We start from the raw sequence: 24,290 nt of genomic DNA on the forward strand, positions 1-24,290 counted from the left end.
ATCTTCATGACCCAGATAATCATGATGGTGTGATCACCCATCTAGAACCAGACATCCTGGAATGTGAAGTCAAGTGGGCCTTAGAAAGCATCACTACGAACAAAGCTAGTGGAGGTGATGGAATTCCAGTTGAGCTGTTTCAAATCCTGAAAGATGATGCTATGAAAGTGCTGCACTCAATATGCCAGCAAATCTGGAAAACTCAGCAGTGGCCACAGGACTGGAAAAGGTCAGTTTTCATTCCAATCCCAAAGAAAGGCAATGCCAAAGAATGCTCAAACTACCACACAATTGCACTCATCTCACATGCTAGTAAAGTAATGCTTAAAATTCTCCAAGCCAGGCTTCAGCAATATGTGAACCGTGAACTTTCTGATGTTCAAGCTGGTTTTAGAAAAGGCAGAGGAACCAGAGATCAAACTGCCAACATCCACTGGATCATGGAAAAAGCAAGAGAGTTCCAGAAAGACATCTATTTCTGCTTTACTGACTATGCCAAAGCCTTTGACTGTGTGGATCACAATAAACTGTGGAAAATTCTGAAAGAGATGGGAATACCAGACCACTTGACCTGCCTCTTGAGAAATCTGTATGTAGGTCAAGAAGCAACAGTTAGAACTGGACATGGAACAACAGACTGGTTCCAAATAGGAAAAGGAGTACGACAAGCCTGTATATTGTCACTCTGCTTATTTAACTTCTCTGCAGAGTACATCATGAGAAACGCTGGACTGGAAGAAACACAAGCTGGAATGAAGATTGCCGGGAGAAATATCAATAACCTGAGATATGCAGATCACACCACCCTTATGGCAGAAAGTGAAGAGGAGCTAAAAAGCCTCTTGATAAAAGTGAAAGAGGAGAGTGAAAAAGTTGGCTTAAAGCTCAACATTCAGAAAACGAAGATCATGGCATCCGGTCCCATCACTTCATGGCAAATAGATGGGGAAACAGTGGAAACAGTGTCAGACTTTATTTTTCTGGGCTCCAAAATCACTGCAGATGGTGACTGCAGCCATGAAATTAAAAGACGCTTACTCCTTGGAAGAAAAGTTATGATCAACCTAGATAGCATATTCAAAAGCAGAGACTTTACTTTGCCAACTAAGGTCCGTCTAGTCAAGGCTATGGTTTTTCCTGTGGCTGTGTATGGATGTGAGATTTGGACTGTGAAGAAGGCTGAGCACCAAAGAATTGATGCTCTTGAACTGTGCTGTTGGAGAAGACTCTTGAGAGTCCCTTGGACTGCAAGGAGATCCAACCAGTCCATTCTAAAGGAGATCAGCCTTGGGTGTTCTTTGGAAGGAATGATGCTAAAGCTGAAACTCCAGTACTTTGGCCACCTCATGCGAAGAGTTGACTCATTGGAAAAGACTCTGATGCTGGGAGGGATTGGAGGCAGGAGGAGAAGGGGACGACAGAGGATGAGACGGCTGGATGGCATCACTGACTCGATGGACATGAGTCTGAGTGAACTCCGAGAGTTGGTGATGAGCAGGGAGGCCTGGAGTGCTGCGATTCATGGGGTCACAAAGAGTTGGACACGACTGAGCAACTGAACTGAACTGAACTGAATCGCTATCAGACTTTATCCCCTTTAACTTAACATATTCTTATAGCCTTTATTATTACCTATTTTATCACATATTTTTTTGTTTACTGCCTTTCTCTTCCCACTAGAATATAAATTCCATGACAGCAGTAACCTTTTGTTGTTATTCATACTATATTCAAATCTTGAAAGATGACACTGTGAAAGTGCTGCACTCAATATGCCAACAAATTTGGAAAACTCAGCAGTGGCCACAGGACTGTAAAAGGTCAGTTTTCATTCCAATTCCAAAGAAAGGCAATGCCAAAGAATGCTCAAACTACCACACAATTGCACTCATCTCAGACACTAGTAAAGTAATGCTTAAAATTCTCCAAGCCAGGCTTCAGCAATATGTGAACCGTGAACTTCCAGATGTTCAAGCTAGCTTTAGAAAAGTCAGAGGAACCAGAGATCAAATTGTCAACATCTGCTGGATCAAAAAACAAGAGAGTTCCAGAAAGACATCTATTTCTGCTTTATTGACTATGCCAAAGCCTTTGACTGTGTGGATCATAATAAACTGTGGAAAATTCTAAAAGTGATGGGAATACCAGACCACCTGACCTGCCTCTTGAGAAACCTGTATGCAGGTCAGGAAGCAACAGTTAGAACTGGACATGGAACAACAGACTGGTTCCAAATAGGAAAAGGAGTACGTCAAGGCTGTATATTGTCACCCTGCTTATTTAACTTCTGTGCAGAGTAGATCATGAGAAACACTGGGCTGGAAGAAGCACAAGCTGGAATCAAGATTGCCGGGAGAAATATCAATAACCTCAGATATGCAGATGACACCACCCTTATGGCAGAAAGTGAAGAGGAACTAAAAAGCCTCTTGATGAAAATGAAAGTGGAGAGCGAAAAAGTTGGCTTAAAGCTCAACATTCAGAAAACGAAGATCATGGCATCTGGTCCCATCACGTCATGGCAAATAGATGGGGAAACAGTGGCTGACTCTATTTTTCTGGGCTCCAAAATCACTGCAGATGGTGATTGCCGCCATGAAATTAAAAGACGCTTACTCCTTGGAAGGAAAGTTATGACAAACCTAGACAGCATATTCAAAGGCAGAGACATTACTTTGTCAACAAAGGTCCATCTAGTCACGGCTATGGTTTTTCCAGTGGTCATGTATGGATGTGAAAGTTGGATTGTAAAGAAAGTTGAGCACTGAAGAACTGATGCTTTTGAACTGTGGTGTTGTTCTTGAGAGTCCCTTGGACTGCAAGGAGATCCAACCAGTCCATCCTAAAGGAGATCAGTCCTGAGTGTTCATTGGAAGGACTGATGTTGAAGCTGAAAACAGTACTTTGGCCACCTGATGTGCAGAGCTGACTCATTTGGAAAGACCCTGATGCTGGGAAAGATTGAGGGCAGGAGGAGAAGGGGATGACAGAGGATGAGATGGTTGGATGGCATCACTGACTAGATGGACATGGGTTTGGGTGGACTCTGGGAGTTGGTGATGGACAGGGAGGCCTGGCGTGCTGCAGTTCATGGGGTTGCAAAGAGTTGGACACAACTGAGTGACTGAACTGAACTGAATACTATATCCTTAGGGCTCAGAAGTAGGTGCTCGTACAGTAGGCATATAGTAGGTGCTCAATAAATAGTTGCTGAATAAATGAATGAATTAACAAAGATCATAGTAGAAAGTAAAAGATATCTCTCTTTACCCACTTATGTGCTCAAACCCATTCCACACTTGGCATTGTATTAGCATATACTTCTGGAAACTGTCTTTGCATGTGCAGGAATACCTAGAGGCTTCTACTTCCAGTTAGGATGTAAAAACAATGTGAAATATTTTTGGTCATGGGAAGCAACAATAAAAAGCTAGAAAAAATAAAATCCAAATTTTTCAATGAGACTAGCAAAAAGTTGAAGGATGCAAAGATACCTTGATGAACTATATTCCAGAGAGAAATGAGCCCTTCGTAGGTGTAGCAGAGAACTCTAGCTTCCGTACCTAAGGGGTGGGCAGGTATAGGTAGATGTAAAAATAGAGAATTTCCTCAAGGAGATGCCTTTGAGCCATCTGGAAGGATGACTTTGAGTGCACCAGGCCAGGAAGGGAGGTTGGGGAAGGGATATCAGGAGTTGAGAATAGTGTGTGCACAGATAGCACTGTGTGGGGACCAGAGAAAATCTGGGTCTATAATGGAGCAGGCCTGTAAAAGACAGAGAGTTTATAAGAAAAAACCAATTTTTGGACTTTATATAACAGTGTGTGCTGGTAGGAAGCACTAAAAGACCCCTGGGATCAGTCCAAGGTATAAACCACACCGGCAACTTTAGTAGGAAAGATTTAATACAAAGAATTGCTAAGTAAAAGATGGTTAATTACTGAGAGAGGTAAAGAAGAACTCTAAAGTAGTAACTGCGGAGTACAGTAACTATCCCTAAAAGCTGAAGGATAAGTGATTAACAAAGAAACTTAGAAACTCAGAGGAAGAGGCCCCTGTAAGGCTAGGATTCAGACCTCTGCCTGTGGAGACAGTGTGTTGACGTGTGTTGGAGAAAGCCTGCTTCTGAACCCAAGAGCCGTCTTTCAGGCTAGGAACACTGCCAGGGCCCCTGCATACTGACCCACTTGCCACCATGTAGAAAAATAAAACACTGCAAGGAGAAAAAGTCTTTCTCTTCCAGATTTGCAATGTCTTTCCAATACCGTCTGTTGACAGGGGCTAACATCAAGCCAACTGGCAAAGGCAAAATACAGTCTGTAGAATCCAGCTCTGGTATCATGGAATAGAGCAAAGAAAGACACATTTGTTGCTGGGAAGCAATAAATTAATAAGTGGCACAAAAATATATTCATAAAACCTGCAAAAACCCCAATATCATTATCTCCCCCTTTCTAAACTTTTTGGGACAGCACCAGTGGAAGAGTGACTTGTAAGCAGAGAGAAAACCACATGGTTTGAAACATTCTCCTGGGGTTTAAGTTCTGGGAGCTGTACAAGAGTTCAAAGGTAAACAAAAAATCAAGGAAATTGGCTGGAAGTTGGGCAAATTAATCTGAATAACTTTAGGTAGACTCAGTCTAAATAAAGCTGCACCAGAACCATTTCATCTCAATTCTAGGTAAACCTGAATAGCTACCCGGCAGAGGAAAGGGCGTGCAACCTGGGAAATAAACAAAAGCAAGCCAAAAATTATGTTCCATTCTCCACTATTTTTCTATACACAATTCTCTGAAGCAAGACTTTTAAAGAGAGAGGGAGAGAGACATGTAAAGAAGCAGAAAAAATGTCACTCATTATTGATAAAAAATAGAGACAATAGGAACATATTCTTGGATGAACTCAGTATTGGAGTTATCAGATAAGTACTGATAATTATATAACTGTTATAAATATGTTAAATAATGTAAGGAAAAGAGAAGGCTATTTCAGGAAAGAAATGAAAATTCTGAAACAAAAATAAATGGAAATTGAAATTCTAGAGCTAAAAAGTAAAATAAAATATAAGATAAAATATAAAAATAAAATATAAGACACAAAATATAAAATACAAGACATGCTTGGATGGCCTTAACAATAGATTAGCCATTGAAGAAGAAATGATAAGTGAACTTGAAAACAACTAAGAAAGAAAGCAAATAGCTCAAAATTGAAAGGCAAAGGTAAAATAAAAATTGAAAATTAACACAAAATAAAGTAGGAAAAGAGAAATAAAGGACCAGTAGTAAACAAATAGCAAGATGGTAGACCCAAAGTCAACACTTTCAATAATTACATTAAATACAAATGGACCAAATACCTCACACATATAGGCAGTAATTTGGTCAGATTAGATAATAAAACAAACCTAGCAAGCTGGCCCCAGAGACACATTTTAAATATAAAACTGAAGATAGGTTACAAGTAAAAGATAAATAAAATAAATATAAATTATACACAAAATATAAATTGCATGAACATTAATCATAAGAAAGATGGAGTGACTATGTTAATATCAGACAAAGTAGACTTAAAAACAATCAGTTTTATCAGAAATAGAGATACTCACAATGATAAAACAGTCAAATCATCAAGAAGACATTAAAATCTTAAATGTATCTGTACCTCAGCAACAGCCTCAAAGTACATGTTATAAGATCTGTTAGAAAGTTGCAGATTTTAATACTGCACATTCAGGTATACTTGGTAGAACAACAAATATAGAAAAAATTTATAAAAGTATAGAGGATTTGAACAGCATATCAGCCAAATGAACCTACTTAATATTTATAGAACACTATACCCTACAACTGCAGAATAGTCTTTCTTTTCAAATGTACATAGAACATTCACCAAGATAGACCAAAAGTTGGTCTATATAATAACAAATTTCAAGGATTGAACCCATACACAATGTTTTGAAAGTCAATAATGGAAACATTAGGAAAATCCTAAATATATGAAAATTAAAAATATGCTATCAAATAACCATTATGTTAAATAAGAGATTATAAATGAAGTTGTAAATGTTTTGAAATGATGGAAAATGAAATAACACTACAATTAAGGATAAAATATTAAAAAACTTCTCCTCTACAATCAGGAACAAACCAGTCTATCCTCTTTCACTGTTTATGTGCAGCGTTATCTGGGAGGTGCCAGCTGTTATAAGAAGGCAAGAGAATGAAATTTTTAAAATATTAGAAAGAAATGTAATTTTAAATTCAGACAGCATTGTGTATAAAGAAAATCTAAAGGAATGTACAAAAAACCCTTACTATATCTGGTCATTAGAAGTAGTTTACTAGTAGAACACAGAGTCATTGTGGGAAAGTCAATTGTACTTCCATACAAAGGTAACAATTGGAAAAAGAACCATTCCAATAGCATCAAAAACCAAAGCATGTTTAATGATACATTTAATAAAACATGTGCATGATATCTTTATGTATATTTTGGTGTTTGATGCTACTGGAATGGTTCGTTTTCCAATTATTGCTTTTACGTAGAAATACAATTGACTTTTGTACATTGACTATATGTTCTACTAGAAGTAAGCTACTTCTAAACGACCAGATATCTACACCAAAAAACTACAAAAATATTTCCAAGAAAAACCAAAGAAATCATAAATAAATGGAGAGATATACTCTGTATACATGTTATAAGACTCCATATTAGTAAAATTTCAATTTTTCCAAAATTGATATATAGGTTCAATGCAATCCCAATTAAAATGCTAGCAGAAATTTCTTCATGGCCTAATGGTTAGGATTCTGGGCTTTCACTATTGTGGCCTGGATTCAAACCCTGTTCAGGGAACTGAGAATGTGCAAGCCATGCAGCACAGCCAAAAAAAGAAAAAAATAACAGCAGATTTTTTTTGTATTTACGTGGAAATTCACGAAATAAACTTGAAAAAGGAAAATGAAGTTGGAGCACTCACATTACCTGATTTTAAAATTTACTATAAAGTTATAGTAACCAAAAGAATTTGACATTGGCACCAGGATAGTCCAGAAATAGACTCAAATTTATACAGTAAATTGATTTTTGACACAGGCACCAAAGCAATTTGACAGAGAGAGAAAACTTTTTGAACTAATTATTTTGGGGATAACTGAATATCTGTATGGGGGAAGAATGAATTCTGAATCTTATCTCCACACCAAACGCAATTGTTAATTTGATGAATCATAGACCTAAAAGCTATGACCAACCTAGACAGTGTATTAAAAAGCAGAGACATTACTTTGCCAACCAAGATCCAGCTAGTCAAGGCTATGGCTTTTCCAGTAGTCATGTATGGATGTGAGAGTTGAACTATAAAGAAAGCTGAGCACTGAAGAATTGATGCTTTTGTGGTGTTGGAGAAGACTCTTGAGAGTCCCTTGGACTGCAAGGAGATCCAACCAGTCCCTCCTAAAGGGTATCAGTCCTGGGTGTTCATTGGAAGGACTGATGTTGAAGCTGAAACTCCAATACTTTGGCCACCTGATGTGAAGAAGTGACTCACTGGAAAAGTGACTCATTAAGCTCTCACCCTGATGCTGGGAAAGATTGAGGGCAAGGAGGAGTAGGGGATGACAGAGGATGAGATGGTTGGATGTCATCACCGACTTGATGGACATGAGTTTGAGTAAGCTCTGGGAGTTGGTGATGGACAGGGAAGCCTGGTGTGCTGCGGTCCATGGGATCGCAGAGTCGGACATGACTGAGCGACTGGACTGAACTGAGGCCTAAACTGTAGTGAGTAAAATCACAAAGCTTCTAAATTAGAAGAAAACAGAATAACTTCATGATCTTGGGGTGAAAAAACATTCCTTGGAGAGGGCACAAAACTCACTAATCAACTAGAGGTTGCTATATTGGACTTCAATGAAAAAAAAAAGACAACCAAAATTTCTGCTCATTAGAAGACACTAGTTAGAGAGTAAATAGGCAAGACTGAGAGAAATTTTGTAGTACAGGTATTTGACAAAAGACTTGTATCTAAAATATATAAAGAACTCATACAGCTCAACAATAAAAAAGGCAATTAACTCAATAAAATTCAGGCAAAAGACTTGAACATGTACTTTAAACAGAAGATGCGTGAACAGCCAGTATACATATAAAAAAGGTATTCAACATCTCTACTCATCTAAGAGATAAAGATTAAACTCCACCCACTAAAATAACTGAAATCAAAGGCTGACAACGCTGAAAGTGAGGATATGGAACTCACACTGCTGGTGGAGTGAAGAGGGCACAACCACTGGAAAAATGTTTGGCAGTTCCTTACAAAGCTCAACATAAGCCTATCCCATGAACCAGATAGTCCACTCCTAGGTATTTACCTTAGATAATGAAAGCATATGCCCACAAAAGACTTGTACATGAATCTTTCCATCAAAGTTGTTCAAAATAGCTTAAAAACAGAAATAACTCAAATGTCTATCAACAGGTGAATGGATTAACAGACTGGAATATTCATACAACAGGATACTAATCAGCAATAAAAAGAAATGAATTACTGATACATGCAAAAATATACTTAATGAACTAATGAAGCCAGATGCAAAGGAATACATAGTGTATAATTCCATTTATATGAAACTCAAGAACAGACAAAACTGATCTACGGTGATAGAAATCAGAGCAATGGTTGGCTTTGGAGGAGTGCAACTGACTGGAAAGAGGCATAAAGGAACTTTCTGAGTTGAAGAAAATGTTCTGTATTTTGCTGGGGATATATGAATTACATTGGTATATACATTTGGCAAAACTCATTAAGCTGTACCTTTAAGACCTGTGCATTTCACTGTATATATTTGTGTCTCAATTAAAACAGATATTTGTACTTGGGAAATTTAAATTTAAAATGGAAAACTTTACTTGCACAAGTTAGCTTGAATGTAAATAAATCATGATTAAATTACAAAAGGGCTATCAGGTTTTCTTCTTCTTCCCAGGCAATATAGGAATGAAAATGCCTTAAAGTATAGCAAAAGATTTCTATAAGAAATTCATATTCTAGTTAACACACCACAGATGGTAAGATAAAGACAGTGCTTGTGCTTAGTTGTTTAGTCATGTCCGACTCTGTGACTCTTTGGACTGTAGCCTGCTAGGCTCCTCTGTTCATGGGATTTTTTAAGGCAAGAATACTGGAGTGGATGCCATTTCCTTCTCCAGGGGATCTTCCCAACCCAGGAATTGAATCTAAGTCTCCTGTGTCTCCTGCATTGCAGGCAGATTCTTTACCCACTGAACCATCAGTTCAGTTCAGTTCAGTCGCTCAGTCGTGTCCAACTCTTTGTGACCCCATGAATTGCAGCACACCAGGCCTCCCTGTCCATCACCAACTCCCGGAGTTCACTCAAACTCACGTCCATAGAGTCCGTGATGCCATCCAGCCATCTCATCCTCTGTCGTCCCCTTCTCCTCCGGCCCCCAATCCCTCCCAGCATCAAAGTCTTTTCCAATGAGTCAGCTCTTGGCGTGAGGTGGCCAAAGTACTGGAGTTTCAGCTTTAGCATCATTCCTTCCAAAGAAATCCCAGGGCTGATCTCCTTCAGAATGGACTGGTTGGATCTCCTTGCAGTCCAAGGGACTCTCAAGAGTCTTCTCCAACACCACAGTTCAAAAGCATCAATTCTTCGGCTCTCAGCCTTCTTCACAGTCCAACTCTCACATCCATACATGACTACTGGAAAAACCATAGCCTTGACTAGACGGACCTTAGTCGGAAAAGTAATGTCTCTGCTTTTGAATATGCTGTCTAGGTTGGTCATAACTTTTCTTCCAAGGAGTAAGCCTCTTTTAATTTCATGGCTGCAGTCACCATCTACAGTGATTTTGGAGCCCCCCAAAATAAAGTCTGACGCTGTTTCCACTGTTTCCCCAACTATTTCCCATGGAGTGATGGGACCGGATGCCATGATCTTTGTTTTCTGAATGTTGAGCTTTACGCCAACTTTTTCACTCTTCTCTTTCACTTTCAGGGAAGCCCAAATTGATTTCCCCAAATCAAGGATCAATATATAGTACTTGTACTGGTCTGGATAGTGTTCCCCCAAAGTTCATGTCAATGTAGAACTTCAGAATGTGATGTTATTGTCGTTAACTAAAATTCCTAGATCTTTTCCACATAGGAAACCTTTCCTGTCAAATCTCTCCTTTACATCTGTAAATGAAGGTTTTAAATATTTCATCTTTTAAAGTTTCTATTTCATTGATTTGGTCTACCTGTCTAGAAAAATTTTGAATCTTAACTCTGTAATGTGTTACATTAGCTGTCCCTCCCAGACTTGTATCATCTGCTTTTATTTGATAGGCCTGCTTTCTGGATCCTCATCCATGTCATCAGGGAGATGTATTAATAACTATTAATAAAACTAGAGACATGTAGCATGCCAATGGAGGCAACTGGCAGATTGGTGTTTTCATTAATTATGCAAGTTGGAACCTGATTAGTTACAATTCTACCCAAAAGTATTATCCTCTGTTCACATTTACTATCTTGATCCATGAAATAATCTTGGGAAATATTGTCAAATACTTTGCAACATCAAGACAGCCCATGGTTATAGCATTCCTTATTTCCACCTAATCTCTACTTCCCCATCTCACCCCCTTACCGCACCAATAAATCTAGTTAGGTTAACCCTTAAACTTTAAGGGAATTTGAGCTTAGTGAACCAATGTTCCAGTGTTAGCCATGATCTCATTCTTTTATAAGAGCTTACCAACTTGTTTAATAATCAGTTCGGTAATGGATTATTCACATCCAGAATTCAAACAGTTTTGAAAATTGGGATAAAATATGCCCCTTTGCTCTTCTAGTACTTCTCTTTCTATGAGTCCTCAGAGATTTCTAACAGTAGCTCCGAGACCCTATGCGTAAATTGTTACTGCCCCAGAGGAAGGGTTTGTCTGAGCCTGGAGAGATTGCGCTCATGAAAGTGATGAACAGTTTTCAGTTCTTCTGCCCCGGCCCCAGGCAGCCATCCTCTCTCTTAACTGTGTTCTGGCATCTCCCAGTTTGAAATCCTTCCCCTTCCCATCCTAAACAGAAGCAAATAGTCCCTGAGCTGTTGTATCAGTTCACTGTCACTTGTGACCCCTCCAGTCTACTTTAAGCAGTAGGCTAATCCCATCCTTGTTCTTCTTGTTCTGAAAACTAAAAGTTAGCCCAGTGGTGCCCCCCTGTACTCTTCAGGACTTTTTGCTCCTCAGCTCCTTCGGGGCTGTGAGTCCTGCTGAGACTTGTCCGCCTGCTTCCCGCGGCGAGCATGCGAGGTTCATCCCAGACCAGGTGCATCCGCCACTGCAGATGCTTTTCCATTTGTAGGCTTGTGCCGACCCCCCTTTGTATCTCCAGGAGCTGGCACACATGCTCCGCGCCTAGTAAGTCATAAGTGTTCAATAAATATTCATATAGGTCTGGATTTTCAAAAGATAAATGCTGAAAGCTAATTAAGAATTGATTTAACTGCTGTTGCACAGCCTCAGGAGACCTCTGAGAAGGGGAGAAGATCTGGAAAATTATCCGGGAGGCCCCTGTTTGCTGACGGCTAACCCACTGGAGAGGGGCCAGGATGAAAGTCATTATTTGTTTTCTTTTTTTGACCTTTTCTTTCACAATCCAGCAGTAGAAGGCCACAATTGTGTCATTGTGTGCTCTTCTCCCTCCCTTTCTTTTTATGAGTCAATCAAATCATATTTGCTGAGGATTCAGTGCCTGCAGGGCCCCAGGAGGTCACACTAACTTTACCCAGCCCAGGTACAATAATAACATCCTTGATTTCTCTGAAATTGTATGCGAGGCTTCCAGACTTTTTGGTCAGACATTTTAAAATGCAACATCTCCCACTCCACCTCCAGCCAGAAGCAAAAAGCCCTGAGAGGTGACACCCCCTTGGGTCTCAATGGCTAACATCTTGTTAACCAGGTGCTGGTTGGGAGCGGCTGTGTCTGGCACAAGACACAGAGCCTCTCTGAGCCATCATCTGTGTAGATTTGACAGACTCGTCATCTGTGTAATGGGGGTACATAATAATACTTGCCCTAACGCCTCGTAGTGAGAATTTAACAAAATAGCGTGTGCGCCTTCAGATGCTTCTTTCATCCATTTACTGATTCATCCTGTTTGTTACCTTGCTCGTCCTGTGTGTTGCCATGTCTACCAGGGCTGGCACCTGCAGCATCTCAGGCACAGATGTGAGGGAAGCAGCTTATGGGGGCTGGTGGCACCTGGGATCCCATGTCCCAAGGCAAGCAGCAGTTGCTCAGGGAAAACCTGAACATAAACTTGGCTGTTGGACCATGGGCTGGCAGGCCTGTTCTGCAGAAGCTCTGTACTTGGGGTGACCAGCCACCGCTCCTTATCTGGACCCCAAGTGTGTGCTATGACCACTTCTCCTTTTCCAGTGACCTGAGAGTGTCATCAGGCTCTGAGCCATCCTGGAAGACGGGACTGAGAATTTGGCTGTGCTCTGCACACCGCAACATGCCAGAGGGGCCCCCTGGAAGGCGGTGTGTGTGTAGACCTGATCTGTGCTCGCTGGCCAGGCTGGCTCCTCCTAAAAGCCCCACGATCAAAGAAACACACACGGTCCTTGTATACTGGGAAAGCAAAGCTCTGCCAGTGAACACAGAGGACCCAAATCAGAAGGGCTGTTGCCATTCATCTCTAAAATACATCTTTCCTTGACTTGCAAAGAGGCGAGGGCTTTGGTTCCTGAGTTGTTTTCGTATTTGTATTCTATTGAGTGATGTATCATGCCTACATGGAGCCAAGGTGTGTATCTTTCTTAGACAACAAATTCTTCAAGGGCAAACATTGAGTTGCCAGGTCTTGAGACAACTAACAAAGTGTCTTGGATACTTTAGTGTTTTGCGAAGAGTATTATAATGCAGATATCATAGTTACACATTTCTACACTTCAACCTGAACAACTGTGTGCCTGAAATTTCGTGTGAAAACATTTGTGTTGAAAGGATGCTGTCTAAAACAGCCCTGTGTGAAATCCTTGAGGAATTCACAACCCTCAAGACTGCTGAGTGGATTCCCACTTCATGAGACATTGATTTAGACAGTTGTGATTTGTCTTATTATTAAAGCTTTAAGAATCTTTCTGAGCAAAGTATTTTAAAGGAATCTAGGCCTACAGTTCACTTATATTACAAAACATACTCTTGAAAAGAAAGTTCGCTTTGTTGATAAAGATTGAACTAGAAACAACCAAAACACCAAACCACTAGTGCTTTCTTAAAACTAAATGTAAAGTATAAATAGAGAACAAAACAGGAAATCGTGGTTTTCAAAAAAAAAAAGATATAGTTGTAGCTGCCCTAAAAAGTGACTTTCCTTACACTGTAGACTGAGTTCAGAGCCCAAGTGACAGAAATTCACTGGTTCCACCTCCCAGCAGAGACAATGTCTTCCAGTACAAGCTGCCCTACTGCTACTGAAACTATAACAATCCTTTAAAAGTATTTAGATCAGCCCGTGGGTCACAGGCACTGGCCAAGTAAGTGTGCTCCTGTGTCTTTCCAGTCATCACATGCTCAGTGAGTTGATTGTGTTGCCTAGTAAAGCTCCAATACTTTGGCCACGTCATGCAAAGAGTTGACTCATTGGAAAAGACCCTGATGCTGAGAGGGATTGGGAGCAGGAGGAGAAGGGGACGACAGAGGATGAGATGGCTGGATGGCATCACTGACTCGATGCACATGAGTCTGAGTGAACTCCGGGAGTTGGTGATGGACAGGGAGGCCTGGCGCGCTGCGATTCATGGGGTCGCAAAGAGTCGGACACGACTGAGCGACTGAACTGAACTGAACTGAGTACCACTTAAGCTTTCCCTTTGTGTCAGTACCATCTCTTTAGAGACTATAGAGATGTGGAAATGTGTCTTGAAGGGTCAGGTTCCCCCCTTGTCCCTCTAGCAAGCTCCATTGCCAGCTCCTGGCATGCTACTCAGGGCTGACCCTGGGAGGCAGCTGAAGGAATTGGTGAATTTACGAATGCCCACTGAAATGGCTGCTGGTCAGTGTGAATGCACACAACGATGGCACCTGATGAGTGTGGCACCCACAGGATGACTTGTGATCTGTGGCCCTTGAAGAGTCCAGGGCACCTGCCCCATCCTACCCCCCACATGTTAGTGCAGGTAGCCCTGCTGCTCAGTGGTTGTGGATGGCACAGCCACTCACTTATTCTTCTCTGGAGTAAGAATTTGTAGATGCGCTAATTTATTTTATTTTTATTTTTGAATAGACATGAACTATAAAAGGTAGAAAACTGTGCAGAGAAAAGTTCCAGTCCCCCTGCTACCAGCTTCCAGATGATTGCTGCCATTTTTTAATACTTCCTGAGATATTTTATGCATATAAAAGTGTATATATATATATATCTATGAATATTTGTATATGTAAGTATATCTTCCTCACCTACCATATGATAGCAGGCTATCCATGCTACTGTGTAAACTTAAACATTTATCTTGAAGATTATGTGCTCTTATTTTTCTTAACCACAATTCTGCTGACCACAGCAATGGCAGAAAACATTCTATCACCTCCCTCCTCCACACAACCCAGGGGTTTGCAGCTATGCAGAGCTCCAGATATGGCAACAGAAAGACAGACTCCATTCTTTGAGATAGCAGGAAAGATGGGAAATTCCCAAAGGAGTCTTTCTTACAAAGTTCTGCCTGGTCACTAACTGACCTGCCATTCCATGTCTGCCTGTAGGGGTCTAACTAGGAAATCTCATTAGTATTTAAGGGCTGGGCATCTCATGCAGGGAAATGGAGGTATAGGGATGGATGAGCCAACCCGGGAGGCTGGACCATTAGCCACAGTCCCTGCAGTGGTACTACTGTAGCCTAGAGAGGAGGTGGTGGTGCTGCAGGCAGGGCCAGGCCACCTTGCAGAGTGTGGGGCTGTGTGGGCCTGTCTAGTGGGAGCTGGAGCCTCAGAGCATAGGAGGTTTCTGGCAGAGCCAAGCAAAGCAAAGACGGTGGATGATAGAGCCCTTGGCTTCACCCATGCCATCAGCCACCCTCCAAACTCAGATTGGCACCTCCCATTGGGCAAACCCAGCCAGCAGTCAGCTGTCACGGCAACTTTGGAAAACCACTTTGGGTACCAGGCCTATCATGTAGAGAATTGCTGGGCAGTGTGAGGGATGGAACTTGAAGGAGATAGGCCCAGGGCTGGCCCACAGAATCTCCAGAGAGCTGTTTTCTGTAAGGATGTCACCTGCAAGGGAAGAAAGGCCTCTCAGTGTGGGGAACTTGATTTTTTAAAACAGAGATGAACATTTGAAACAAGAAGGTGTGTTTTAAAAAAAAAAAAAAAAAAAAGAAGGTGTGTTTTGCCAAAAATTTTACTTATGTTTTAGGTTTGAAAGATTCATTAACAAAAGAAATCACTCATCACACAAAATAAACAATTTCAATATTTAATAGAGGATTATTTGGCTTAATTTCAAAATACAGTCATTAAAAGAAGAGAAATAGAAACAACAGAAAAGAGTTATAGCACATACATCACCAAACTGGGTTGACCAACATACAGACTTAAACAGCGCTGGGAAAGTCCCTTGTTAACAGCAATCGGGAATCCCAACTGGGAAAAGGTTCTGGGCAGTGCATACACCCCGTGGGTGAGACTTCAAATTGCAGTTTGGGGGCTCCTGGTTCTAATCATAGGCTGCATACTGATATTACCATTAATTTGCGTGCAAAAATGCAGCTCTGATGTACTTTTTAATGCTGTTTGTTTCAGCTTGTGAGTCATAGGATTTCCTTAGACCCCAGGCAGGGGGGGGGGGTTGGCCAGACTTCCAGGGGCCTAAGACTTCCAAGACCCATTCCCTTCCTTTCTTTTTAAAGTGCCACCTGACTTGCTATGCCTGCAGGCATGCACAGAACCTGGTCTGTGTGTGGTTGGGGGGAGGGGGCGGGGATCAGAAGCAGGTCAGAGGCCTGGTCTCCTGCTTCTGAAACCCAAACAAGACTCCCTTCATGTTCGTTTCCCTAACAAGGTAGCAGCCAGTGCCTTCTGGGCTTGGCCTCTGCTTTCCCTTGTTCTCTCAAGTACACCTCTTAGGAGCAGCTCTAGGCCAGATGGCAGTGCTGGAGTTAGAAGCAAATTTCTCTTCTTCCTGTGCCAGCTGAGGGGACTGGTGAGACCCAGAACATAGTTGATTAATTTACTGCCCAGTCAATAAATAATTTGTCACTCTGTAGTGTGCCTATCTCTCATACTTTCAAATGTTCCAACGTTTTCCCTAACCCTGAAGATCAGGATGCGTGTTTTCCCCACTTTGAGGTGCATACTCTCTGCTCTTGCTTCACGTATCTTTCCTCCTTAAATATATAAATTTTGGCTCTCTATCACCCTGCACCCTTACTGCACCCTTACTGGATACAAGGAAGTTTCCAGTATTAGCAAGGGAAGAGCTTTTATAAGTTTGGCCAAGGGTGGAATGGATGTGACAGGTTTTAGAATCTGCCCTCTCAGCCAATGACCAGTTAGTTACAAGGGAGTGGGAAGGCCCTTCACCTACCCAGCAGCAGAGCTGGAACTTCTGGCTGTGGGCAAGGAGACACTTATGCCTTGAAGTCTCTATATACTTACTATCTGCATCTAGAAGCTACATGTCTGGGGACTGAGGGAATAAGTCTGCACATTGTAACCCCTCTAAAGACATTTAACAGACTCATCACCTAAGAATGTTCTGTTGAACCCACTTTTTACCTGGTTATTATGTGTGACAACTGGGGCTACCTAGTCCTTTTTGTTCCTAAGTTGGTTCCTATTTTTCCAGAACAAACTGACTTATTTCTCATTTCTTTGTATTAGATGTGGAAAGACATTTATCATTTCCATGTATATTTAAACATGGAAAGACAAGGGCATATCACTATGCAATCAATGGAACAAAAATACCTGTAGATAAACCCTTCCCTGGTGGCTTAGTGGTAAAGAACCTGCCTGCCAACACAAGAGATGTGAATTCAGTTCCTGGGTGGGGAAGATCCCCTGGAGAAGGTAATGGCAACCCATTCCAATATTCTTGCTTGGGAAATCCCATGGACAGAGGAGCCTGGCAGGCTACAGTCCTTGGCGTTGCAAAAGAGTCAGACACAACTTAGTGATTAAATGACAATGACAACAACAAAACTCTCCTATACTTATTAAAATCAACAAAAGAAATATAAATTATATTATACTTGAGAGTCCCTTGGACTGCAAGGAGATCCAACCAGTCCATTCTGAAGGAGATCAACCCTGGGATTTCTTTGGAAGGAATGATGCTAAAGCTGAAGCTCCAGCACTTTGGCCACCTCATGCAAAGAGTTGACTCTTTGGAAAAGACTCTGATGCTGGGAGGGATTGGGGGCAGGAGGAGAAGGGGACGACCGAGGATGAGGTGGCTGGATGGTATCACCGACTCGATGGACGTGAGTCTGAGTGAACTCCGGGAGATGGTGATGGACAGTGAGGCCTGGCGTGCTGCAATTCCTGGGGTTGCAAAGAGTCGGACACAACTGAGCGACTGAACTGAACTGAACTGATTCTTACTTCTACTGCATTTAAAAAATTACAAATAGAGTTTGATGCACCTTAGCTTATTCTTCTGAATATCATAAAGAACTCATAGCCTTTCACAATCATTCCAATTTACTATATCACCATTTATTATTGTTGATTCATAAATTGTTACAACTTGCTTCTTTGTCCTCTTAGCAGTCATCCTTGTCTGATAATAATAAGATGTTCCAAGCTAATTCTGACCTTTCTCTGTCCCCCAGATATGGAATCAGCTCTCTAAGGAGTGTTGGTTTTATTGTAAGTGGAAAATAGTATCAGAGAGCAAAAAGTGAGTTCTAGGAGTGAGTCCACATGAGTATTGGTTTTGGCTTCTGTTGGCCCAATTCTTGTGACAGATTGGGGAAAAATTGTATCTTAAGGGAATATACATTTCCATTCAACAGATTATATTGCTGTCCCGCTTCTTATGGTAGGAAGCTTTCATTGACCAGCAAAGTGTTCTATTATATTGATATATTTCTATCCAAAATCAAAACATTTGAATGCAGAGCTTTGACCCTGACTGTGGGCCGTAAGCCTCAGTGAGATGGCAGACTCCACGGTGAAAAACGTTGCCCCAGGTGCCAAGTGCACTCTGTGGGGGCAACGTTGTACCGGGTGCTTTGAAGTGCAGAATGACAGATGAAAGAAACATAGCCCCTGGCCTCCAGGGGTGCACAAAAATCACTTACGTGCATGAAACAATGAGAGAATGATATAAACCATCATTCAATCAGTGTCTGCTGAAACTAGTGGTGCAGGCAATAGGCAATAAGAAAGTTGAGAGAAGAGAGAGACCAGTATGTAGAAGGGAAAGTCTCTGAAGCAGAAAGACTTGGGCCAACATGGAGAGCAGCCGAATTTTAGATAGATGGCAAGGCGCATCTTAATTGCTTGAAACCACCTCACATACAGACCTAAACAGAGTCGGGAGCCATGGCTATTAAGGTGCATATGAAGCTGCTGGTAAAAAAAAATGACACTAGAAATTCTGGCTTATGGTGAATTCAACTGGTGCCCCAGAACGAGAGAAAATAGGATTCTGGTTGTACTTTTAAAGTGACAGTGAGAAAGAGCGTGACACTAAGGTCAGGGACCCACCCCATGCAGAAGGAAATAATCTCAAGTCCATTAGGAGGCTAGAGAGCCTTGTAACTACCTCCTCTCAGTACTTCTAGAAACAATAGGCGGCCATTGCCCCTGCCTCTGGTCTGGCTGGCCCATCCCTTCTCCAGGGACCACCAAGCATCCCTGTGCATACCTACTCTGTTGCCAGTTCTGTGCGCTTAGCTTCTTCTGCTTGGAAAAGCTAGGCTCCGATGTCACCTTTTCTGGGCTTCTCCTGCCTCCACTCTTTCCAACCCAGTTAAAAGAATGATTTCTTTCATCCCTGATGTTCACATGTCATTTAATAGGAAATCTTTGTTATACCCTCTACTCCATGTATCATTGTTGCCTCCTTACTTGTCTGCTTCTCCACAGTGAATATCTGAAGAGACGTGAATTATTTATTCTCATCTGTAATCCGAGTGCCTATGCATAATACTCGACACTCACTGCATATTCAACAGATATTTGTTGGATAAATTAATAAATGAGAGAGTGAATGAATGAGTGGATATATAACACATGCCTCAGGATTGAATTAAGTGACTCAGTGGTCCCATGGGATTGGTGTGTGCTTTGAATTTGATAATTCCTTTTTCTTTACCTTGATGAAGCACCATTAGCCAGGATCTTGATTTTTATGTATTATATTTGCAAGGTTAACAGGGAAACTGTCATCCCCAAATTCATAGACCAGATCTTAGTTTCTCTTGGCTTCAGCTATAATATTTCTAGCCAAGCCTTTTTTTTTTTCGGGGGTGGGGTGTAAGATGAAGGAGACTTAGGAAACCAGCAGCAAATCACTTGATTTAATATGTTACCAGGATTTGACAACTACTTAAGGGGTTATAACATGGAGATTTAGAAACTTGAATGTTATGTTGTTCTAGGGACAGAATCTTTTAATGTTTAGTAAAATTCTTTGCTCCAAGATGGCTCCGATTCTGAAGTGAACAGAGGCCATCTGTATTCACTGAAGTCCTCGAGAGAAAGCAGAGAAATTCAGAGGTGTCATATACACCTTGAGATTTTGACAGTTCTCAAATGGTTTATATGATTGGTGATATCAGATTATGTGTCCACGGCTCAAGTGTCCTTGGACAGCATTTGAGGCCTTCGAAGGTCTTTGGAGATGAATGGAAATCTCTGGGTGGAGAGCAGTAACCAAGGAGCCAACTAGATAGAAAAGCCTGTAGGAGGTGGTATCAAGGTGGGTAAGGGTGGTGAGCTGGTTCTCTTAGGGGCCCAGCAAAGCACCCCGTCCACCATCTGTTTATGGATAGTCTCCTTAGCTCTGAAACAACCTTCTCTGTAATGTTGGGTATAACGTCTTTTTGCCTTTTGTTACAATTTATTTGAGATGCTAAAGCATGGCCAGTGAAGTTCTGTGGCTTTGGAGCCCAAACCATTAGAAAACAAGACAACAAAAGGCCATCGAAAGAAACAAAAATTTCCAATAGAAACTTTCAGAGAATGAGAATTAGTCACTCATTGTTTATTTTTCCCTTTCAACTGTTTTCCTGCCTATGGTTTAAAGTTTTCAAACAATGCAGAATGGTACAAAAAAGAAAGCAAAAACATCTTTCAGTATTCTTTTGCCCAGACACCACTACTATCAGCTTTTTTGATGATTATCTTTCCCAGACCTCTTTCTATGCCTAAGCACATGCAGATTTATTTCAATCTGTATATATAAAAAGGTTATGAATAAAATCATACTATAAATGCTACTTTATAGTCTTTATAGATGCATGTATGTATATGTACGTGTGTATTAATATATACACACAAGTTTTCTATTTTATGAATGTGAAATAATTTACTAAACTGAGGCTGCTTTGAGAGATATTTTGATTGCTTTCAGTATTTTACTATTATTAATATAAATAATGTTTGAAGAATATCCTTAGCCTTATATTTTTGTTTTTTCCCCAGATTATCTTCTTAGGACAAATCCTCAGGAGTGATATAGCTAGAATAGGAGCATGCATGTATACAGTTTGTAAATGGTGGTGGTTTGGTCACTAAGTTGTGTCTGACTCTTTGTGACCCCATGGACTGTAGTCCACCAGGCTCCTCTTTCCATAGAGTTTTCCAGGCAAGAATACTGGAGTGGGTTGCCATTTCCTCCTCCAGGGAATCTTCCCAACCCAGGGATCAAACCCGGGTCTCCTGCATTGCAGGCAGATTCTTTACCGACTGAGCTACCCCACAGCAATAAAGTTTGTAAGTGATTTTCAAATTGCCCTCCAGAAAAGTTAGCCAATTTCTAACTCTACCAACAATAAATGGAAATGTCCTCTATACACCCTCACCAACATATAATATTGTCAGTTATTCACATTTGTCAATCTGATAAATGACAAATGATACCTCAATTTGCTTTTTGGGAAATAACCAGTAAAGTTCAGAATCTTTTTTTTTTTAATAACTGATCATTTATTTATCTCTCTTTCTTCCTTCTTTCCAGCTCCCTCCTTCTTTTGTTCTTTCTTGCCTTCTCTAACATAGCCTGTGCTTTTCGTGAGTTTTCCGTGTCCTTTGCCCATTTTTCTATTGGAGTGTCATTTTTATTTTAATAATTTAAAAGAGTTCTTTATGTTAACCTTCTGTTGGTTCCATATGTAGCAAATAGTTTCCTCAGATTTTCGTTTATTTTCACCCTTCTCCATGATTTTACTTTTCCTGTGTGAAGACATTTGTGGGCATGCCTGTCAGTCTTTCCATGTCCACTTCCCAAGTTTTCCATCATATTTAGAAAGTCCTTTCCAATCCCAAGAGTATAAAAATATTGACTTATATTGTCTCCAACACTTCTTAATATTTCTCTTATTTTTGTATGTATTAGTCTTGGATATCTCTAGGATTTATAAATATAGTGAAATTTTATTGGTTTCTAAGTGCCCTTTGTCCATGAACCATTTATCGAGCTGTCTACATTGATATGAAATGATCCTAAATTTCAAACAAATGAAAACTTAATATAAGTTTAATTTCTGGACTAACGTTCCTTTTGATCTGATTGCTTATTTCTGTACCCAAACTACTGCCATTTTTACAGTTTTCTCCCATGGACAGAGGAGCCTGGCAGGCTACAGTCCATGGGGTAGCAAAAGAGTCAGATATGACTTAGTGACTAAACAACAACAAAAAACACATTTTAAGAAACAGAAGGGCAAGTCTGTCCTGAGACTTGTTTTGTCTTTTTTCCCCCTAAAATTAGTTTGGGTTTTTAATGTGATTGCACTTAATTTATAGAATACTTTAGGTGAAAATTATATTTTTAAAATACCCATTTGTCCAATGATAAACTTTTTCTTTATTCGTCTTATTTTAGGGCATAATTATAATTTCAAAAACTATTATTTTCATCAGATGAATCCTTCTACTTCTTATTAACTCTGTATGAAAAATAGTGAAGGGTCTGAACTTTTATCCTCTGCAAGCAAACAAGTTAGCCCACCCTTGGGTCATAGATGTTGGCAGAAAAAAAGATGACTGCTCGGTCAGAGGTATTACAGGTGGTATAATCCTCATATTCCAATCTGCTTCTTTTGTCCAAGTTCCATTGTGGATGCTTTACATGCAATTGTCACAGCTGAGGAAGTCTAAGCTTAGGAAACTCTAATGAGAGCTCAAAGTGAGTTTTGTTGAGCTAACTGATGAAGAATGAGAGGACTAAGCCAGAGCAAGAGGAAAGAGCAATGTGGGCAAAGGGAACTATATGTGCAAAGTCCCTGTGATGGGAGGAAGTTTGGAGACTATAAATAACTGGAAAAGTGACCATCATACTGATTCCATTATCTTTTGGCTAATGGTGCTGAAGACAGCTAGCTTTTTTATTTTTCCCACTGTAAATTATCTGTTTGTTCTGCCTAAATGCTTATAGATTTTTTTGCTTTTGAGTGTTTTTTGTTTGTTTTTAGGAATTTTTTGCTGTTCATTCTTAAAAAAATTTTTTTAAGACACATAGAAACTCTTTATGTTTGATGACAGCCTCTTAATATATCATTGAGTATTTTAGTTTGCTATTAGTTTTGACCTTATCCTTAAACATTTGATAAATTATGGTTGTCTATCATCCATAGTTACATTTTCCCTAAAAATTTGCATCTTTTTTGTTTCCACTGTATTCTAATATTGGTATTTTTTTTAAGTATTCATATTTGCTATTCTTACTTTTCTTTGTTCATATCTTGGTCACGGAAAGGGAGATTTGGGGGACTCCGGACTTTTGACACCATCTTTTCCAGAATGTCTGGATTTGTTACTGAAAGGACCATTTTGTATATACTTTCCTCCAATTCTCTGAAATTATTCCAAGAAGTTATTTTGAGACTCCCCAGTGGTTAAAATAACCTATTTAGTTTTTTAAGAATTTCTATCCCATTACTTAAAATTGGATTTGACTCTGTGTTAAAATGGTCTATATTTGTAACAAGAAATTGGGGAACAGCATCTTCCTGACTGATGGATGAAATACAATATGTAATCATCAGGTGTTTTGTGAATTGAGAGGACTGTGAGAAGACTCTCTCCAAGTACCTCCCCAACCATGGAGGTACTTAGTATTCCACTAAAAATACTTTACTGCTGTTCCATTGGCATGAAGTCTGTTGATCAATTTAGTTACCCGGAAAGGTCCTTCGTATTCCTGAGATTGATGTGCTTTTCTATAGAAGGACTTGGAAAGCAGCACAAATCCTAGTTTTTTCTCCCTCTAGGGAGAGTGAAGTAGAAAAAAAGAATTCAATTTAAAAGATGACTGTTTTTCCTTAGAAAGTTATTTCTGGCATATTGAAATTTGGGGATAGTTAGAGTGTAATTTTAGGGTAACGTACTAATTAGTTTGTTACCCTTTCTTTAATCTTCAAAACCTATTCAACAAAAGGAGCTTTGTAGGCCTTCTATGGTGGTCCAATGGTTAAGACTTTGCCTTCCAAAGCAGGGGGTGTGGGTTCAATCCTTGGTTGGAGCACTTATTTTAAGTATTTTTAATGCTGAGCATAGTAGTACAAGGGGGAAAGGACTTGTACGTGGTGAACAGTTACCCATAGTCCCACCATCTTTGCTATTGGCCACTTTATCACCACATAAAATTTTGCAGAGTTGAGATAACTTTTACCTGCACTTTGTGGGATGTTTTTTCACTCAACCTCATGTTATTAAAGAGTATTGTTAAAGGCTTGTATCTAGCTGATTGTATTATTCTTTAGATGTATTAACCATTCCCCGATTACTTGTTATTGGGCTCTATTCATTTTATTTTTGAGAGTTTGGAAGCTGGATCATGTAAAAATGAACACCTCTGTATGCAAATCTCTGTCCACATTTTGACTGAGGAACACAATCAACTTTAAAATTTATTTCATGGGGAAAAAAAGGTATAAGTATTTGTTACCCAGCCAAAGGGATAGGAATGAATATGAGAAAAAACTGATTGTGTTTATTTAATGCTATTATTATTTCAGTTCAAAGTTGAACTAACTGGGAAATTGAGGCACATAGATAAAACTGTCTCCTTGCTGATGACACTATTGGTTGTACTGGTT

The 24,290-nt window shown here is 40.2% G+C and overlaps 1 protein-coding gene across 1 annotated transcript in view; it reads left to right on the forward strand.

Annotated features, from left to right (window-relative positions):
- SCML4 (Scm polycomb group protein like 4) overlaps positions 1 to 24,290 on the forward strand; it is a 118,375-nt gene that overhangs the window by 22,097 nt on the left and 71,988 nt on the right. The gene's annotated exons all lie outside the window — the stretch shown is intronic.

The sequence above is a fragment of the Oryx dammah genome, unplaced genomic scaffold, assembly GCF_014754425.2.
Source record: "Oryx dammah isolate SB20612 unplaced genomic scaffold, SCBI_Odam_1.1 HiC_scaffold_4, whole genome shotgun sequence".
Lineage (NCBI taxonomy): Eukaryota > Metazoa > Chordata > Mammalia > Artiodactyla > Bovidae > Oryx > Oryx dammah.